Source organism: Hibiscus syriacus, unplaced genomic scaffold, assembly GCF_006381635.1.
Source record: "Hibiscus syriacus cultivar Baekdansim isolate YM2019G1 unplaced genomic scaffold, ASM638163v2 tig00005411_pilon, whole genome shotgun sequence".
In the NCBI taxonomy this organism is placed as follows: Eukaryota; Viridiplantae; Streptophyta; class Magnoliopsida; order Malvales; family Malvaceae; genus Hibiscus; species Hibiscus syriacus.
In genome coordinates, this window is record NW_024062057.1 from 2,701 (window position 1) to 8,679 (window position 5,979).

Sequence of the window (5,979 nt, forward strand, 5' to 3'; positions counted from 1 at the left end):
TTGTTTGTCATTTTCTATTAAATTAAGTTATTTATTGACATTATGTATTATTTTTATTATTATTACTATCATTTTTTCCATTTTCTATCAAATTAATGTGATTATAAAGTAGTATTTGATCTAAATATTCTTAACTATTTGACAATGAACGCTCAATCACCTATGATGTAGTTGTTGGTGCTCGAACCCAATACCTCTAAAAATAAAAACTATTCTTTTAACCATTAAAGTAATTTAATTACCTTTTTTTTGTTATTCATTTAAAACATCATGTATTTATATTAAAATATTTTTTTAAGAAAAAGAAATTAAGAGAATATTATTGTATTACGATAATTAACAAGGTGGTCTACTAGTTTTTGTAAATGTTATCTTATTAATTATTAATAATAGAAGAACATTTACCAACAATCGGTTGATCTAGTTGGACGAGGCATTAGATCTTTTAAACAATGTCAGTGGTTCGAATCCTAGAGATTACAAATGGAGCAATTTGAGTTGAGAGGGTCTCTGTTGCCTCTGCAGTACCCGAATTTAAATTAGTCGATCAATAGATCGGATCCAAACAATAATAAATCAATTAAATTTACATTCATTCAAGAGATCATGGATTAAAACTAAATTCTAACTTTTATTTTTTAAAAATTGAGACAAGATGTAATTTTAAAAAGAAGTTAATTTCGAGTATATAAGATGATTTAATTTTTATCATGTGTAATCGATCATTGAATCTAACTTTTACTCTAATTTTAAAAGTATGCCTCTAAAATTATTTTTTTCCAAATAGAATTTTCGAAAGATATTTTTTAAGAGGGTGATTTTTAGATATTTGATAATGTTGTCTAACAACACTTTAATCTAAAAAGTTCGTTTTGATAGCAAACCAATGTCAAATCGGTTAAAAATAGAAAACAAATTGATATGAAAATTGTTGCTTCAAATCAACTACAAAAGTTGGGATTTCTAGCTTTTTCATTTCCAACTTTATATTTAGAAGCAAATTTATATTTTAACATTATTAATGCATGAGCTCCATTCATTTGCTCTGGACAAAAACTTTGATATTTAATTTATTTTATTAATTATGTATTTATATTTTATTTCAATAATTTAATGTTAATATCCTTATAAAATAATTTATTTTTTATTAATTTATTTTAATTACTTAAAAATAAATAAAAAATTATGATTTATATATTAAAATATTAATAGTGAGTTATCATGAAATATATTTTTATTATAATTATATTTTTTATATGTATTTTTTATATTTTTTATACTTAAATTTTATTTCATATATAATAATATTTTTTAAATTTATATAATATATATATATTATTTTAATAGTTAAAAGTAAAATATATTATTTAAAATTATTTTATTTTAAATTTTAAATGAGTGGTTGTGGTTAAATCGAAATAATTAAAATATTATCTTAAAATTCAAATGTTAGATGAGTGGTTGTGGTTATATCATAATAATAAAATATTATCTTAAAATTCAAATGTTAAATGGTTTGTTAAAATTTTTTATATTTTATTATAGTTTAAGTTGACATATTTTATATATTATAGTATTAATAAGTGTAAATATATTTAATATTATTTTGAATTTACAACATAATGTTTATATTATAAATGTAACTATTTATTTTAATTTATAATACAATGTTAATAATAAACATTTTTTTTCCAAAATCACTTTTTAAGAAGAATTTAAAACAGTTAGATTTTAAATAATAATTTAAAAATACATTTTATTGCACTTTTAAAAACCAGTTCAAAAAACAACACCAAACTGTGTAACTTTCATCAACTATTTAACAGCAGGCAAGTATTAGATAATTCTTAAACCATATCACAGTTAGAAGATAATTTTTTCTGAAACACTTTGTGCCAGTCATACAACTTATCATTCGAAACAAAAGCAATATATATATATATATATTCCCTTGAAATTCTTCTCTGTCCTTTACCATATCCATTTTGTACAAGTAAAGGAATTTCAAACTTATTTGAACGTCCAAAAAACGGACTTATTACAAAGTTACAAACTCAAAATCTTAATGAAAGAGACTTGGTCCACTCCCCAAGACATGTTGCTTCATATTAATGGAAGGTAGCTTCTGCTTCTTCTAATTCGATCCCTTGCTCAGCAAGTCTCTTGTCCTTGTACACGTACCACTTTGCAAAAACCAAGTAACTACCAAGTTCAAGCAGCTCAGAACTACCAAAAGCCAGTAGAAATCATAGAGCCTCCCTTTGTTCAGATTGTCTGGGAGCCATGGGTGCTTGGTTCCAGTCACCTTGTCAACTATAGTAACCAACAAAGAACTTACGAAAAACCCTAAAGAAAGGGTACTCAAAAACAGACCCGTGCTCATTGTTTTCATCCCTTTGGGCACTCCCTTAAGAAGAAGTCGAGCTGCCCTATGTATGTGAAGGCCTCCCCAGCCCCCACTAGCAAAAACTGGGGGATCAGCCAGAAGACGCTCATTGGGATTTTGAGCTGATGGGTGATTCGCAAGGCCGTGTGAGCTTGCGGACCTCAATCGCTTGATTTCGGTCAGTGCAGCGGCTATCATTGCGATAATGGATAAAAACTAAACCAACACCGATCCTTTGCAGAGGTTAGACCCTGTGGGTTTTTAAGAACCTTTTTGCAATCGGCAATGATTCTGTCGTAAATTGGGACGGTTATGAGAATGCTGCCGACGAAGAAAACGGTGAGTGATGCTGGTGGGATTGGAATTTCCCGATGTGACGGTCCATGGTTGTGGCTTGACACTGAAAAAGTCGTCATTTGAGCGTAAACGGTCCAGAAGATGATCGTGGTTGCCCAAATGGGTAACATTCTTAGCACCAATTTCACTTCTTCGACATCGGTTAAGGTTGCTAAGTTCCACTTGTTTGTCTCGGGAAAGGATGGGTCGTTGATCGCTGCCCTGTCCAAGAAACTGCACAAAATTTCAAGCAATGAAATAGAAAATCAGCCAATAAGGAAAAAAAAAAAAAACAAGTCATTCTCAACATTTAAATCATGGCCAGCCGAAATTAATCACCCTTTCACAACTCAACACAAACACGTTTCTAAAACTGCGACTTCTGAGTCCAATTATTATGTAAACTGTTTTTGTTTTCTTTGATGTTTGAATTTTTTATTTCATTTTTTAAGGTTATTTCATTTTGATTAGGTGAACCCATACAGAATCCAAAAGCAGGTATTAGAAAAGATACGGTTGGTATTAACAGAGCGTGATGGAAGGCAAATGAAGCCAAGCTGGGGTCGAGGAGAAGAGAAATGTTCAAAGCCAGTTGGTAAGATGTTGGTTTGGGTCTGTAATGTTTTATTAATTTTACAATGTAATAGTTAGTATGGTTAGTTTGTGAGAGTTAGCAGGAACTGGGGGTAATTTTTCCAGATTGTCATACAGAGTCCCGGCTCCAGTCCATGTAACGGGGCTTTTGGCCAAGGGTGGGATTCTTCGATATTAAGTGTGTCTTTGTTATCTTTGATTTGGTTTTTCCATGTATTATTCCCCTTTTTCGAGCACTCTTTTCCCCTAAATAGGGTTAGAGGGGTTTATAATGAGGCTGAAAATTGGGAACTCGTTTTTCTTTTTCTCCATGATGAGTGATTAATATAAATTCATGTTGCTGAGCAAAAAAAAAAAAAAAAAAAATGAACAGGCTTTGGACAACTAAAGCCAACATGTCTGAACCTTTAACTGGGGGAGGTGTGATTCATGAATCATGAGGACTGGTTTGGTGGCTCGTGATCTTAAACACCCACGCATTTTTCGGTCAATATGAACCAAAAAATCTTATTCAAAGGAAAAATATATCTTTTATATATATATAATAACTATTTATACCTATGTAAAATTTTAGTTTTTCATTTTTTAAGATCATTTAATGAATGAAAATATTGAAATTATATATTTTTTTAATAAATATATTCTCATATTTTACAGTTAATTTCAATAAACAAGGATTGTCAATCATCCTGACCTAGAAATTCAATAACTTTAGTCTTTGATCGCCACATATAACCCAACTGGTTCATGTTTATCTATTATATATTTGTCCCCACTGCCTGCTGCCACCAAACCTTATATTGATGATATTAAGATTGCATGTGTTATAATTAATTATATTAATTTGAATTACCATAAGAACTTTCGTGGTCCAATTTCAGTTGATTAATCTACCCAAAATAATTTCACATTTGATTCAATACGAAACTTTACAAGAAATTGAAAATCATCAAATTTTTTCAAGTTTAAGTAAAAGATTAGTCAAATTAACAAGTATTGTCTTGTTTTAAATATTATGTTTAGGCTGTAATTGTTTGTATGAAAAGATGTTTAGAATACTAACCGGAACTGCTTGCTGCGTGGCAGCTTTTGCTTCTTCTTCTTCTTCAAACCCTCAGCTGCATCATCAATTTCGAAAAGCATCGACGAATCAGATGGCAATTCCAAATGCCTCTTCTTCAGGCAGCGACAAACACAGCGGCAATTTGGGTCAATGGGCTCCCCAGCAATTTCTTGAAGCGGTACTGTCTGGTCCCCGACAGAAACACCACCAACCCTATCACGATTGCACAAGCACAGATACCGTATCCCCATTCACGCCCTATATTGTCCTGGATGTACACCAGAATGGTGACTGAACCAAGCGAGCCTATGTTTATGAAGAAAAAGAACCAGTTGAAGAAGTTTGTCATCCGGGATTTCTCTTCGGGGTCCGACTCGTCGAATTGGTCTGACCCGAACCCTGAGACACTTGATTTGAGTCCCCCGGTCCCAAGGGCGGTCATATAGAGAGCCAAGTAGAGGATAATGAGTTGTATGCCGCTGGCTTGGGTGCATGGTGTTGCACTGTCGCTTGTGCATTTGGGAGGCTTTAGGCTTGGGATTACTGTTGAGATCGTCAAGATCGTGACGCCCTGCTCGACAACGTAAAATAAATAAATAAACAAAACCAACTTTAGCTTTAAATTTTGACTTTGCAGTTATCAGACGTAAAAGGAAATGAATCTTACGGTTGCCTGAACGGTGGCGAAGATTCCGATGGTGAGATATCTGTGAATAGGAAAGGATTCATAAAATGATAAAAGTTAATTACATAACCGAGTGCGTGGGTTTGCGTTGGAAACGCGGAAGGTATTTTAGAGTGGTAGAAGAGGGCAAACCTGCCAAGGAAAGTGTCGGCGACGAAACCACCAAGCAGACAGAGCATAAAGGAGGTGCCGAGGAAGTTGGTGACGGTGGTGGCCGAGGTAGCATTGCCCAAATGCATGGTTTCAGTCAAATACGTCACCAGATTAACCGCGATACCTAACGTTGTTAGCCTTTCACACCCCTCAACACCTGAGATATATACAGAAGCAAAAGAAATAAGGCCCAAGCCAAACGTATATAAGAATTTAAAGCAAAACAAAACTAGAACATTTAAAGACCTAGAATCATGGCCGCACTGGCCCAGCCACCGGACTTGGAACGCTCGGCCGGTTTTCCCGTGTAATCCCAGGCATCAGGTAGGGTTTTCCCTTGTGTTATGGGGAGGGACATTGTTTTCTACAGGTTGAAGAAAGCTTTGATAGGTAAGCATAAGATGAAAGGAGCAGGTGTGGCACGATGAGAGCAAATGCTGGCTGTGGGTTACTTATATAGAGGAGTGGAGGAGGGTTGGTGATGGCACAGTGAGGTTGAGTTAAAAGCCAAAATTGGAGGAAATGACACACATTTTGCCTGAACTGATTGGCTTTCCCACATTATTTAATTAGTAGTTGGACTCGAATGATTGATACGCACAACACAACTCCTCCCCTTTAGGAAGTTCAATTTGGAATTGGAAACCATCGGCTGAGTAAAACTGAAAATTATTTATATTTTGATGGATTATGTTATTAGTTAATAGAGTTTTACTTTTTCCCTTTTCATTCATAAGTTTCTTTCACCGTTTGAAGAGATAA

The 5,979-nt window shown here is 33.4% G+C and overlaps 1 pseudogene; it reads right to left on the reverse strand.

Moving 5' to 3' along the window:
• Positions 1-2,037: 2,037 nt before the first annotated feature.
• Positions 2,038-5,654, reverse strand: LOC120199361 (annotated as a pseudogene).
• Between the last annotated feature and the right edge of the window lie 325 nt (positions 5,655-5,979).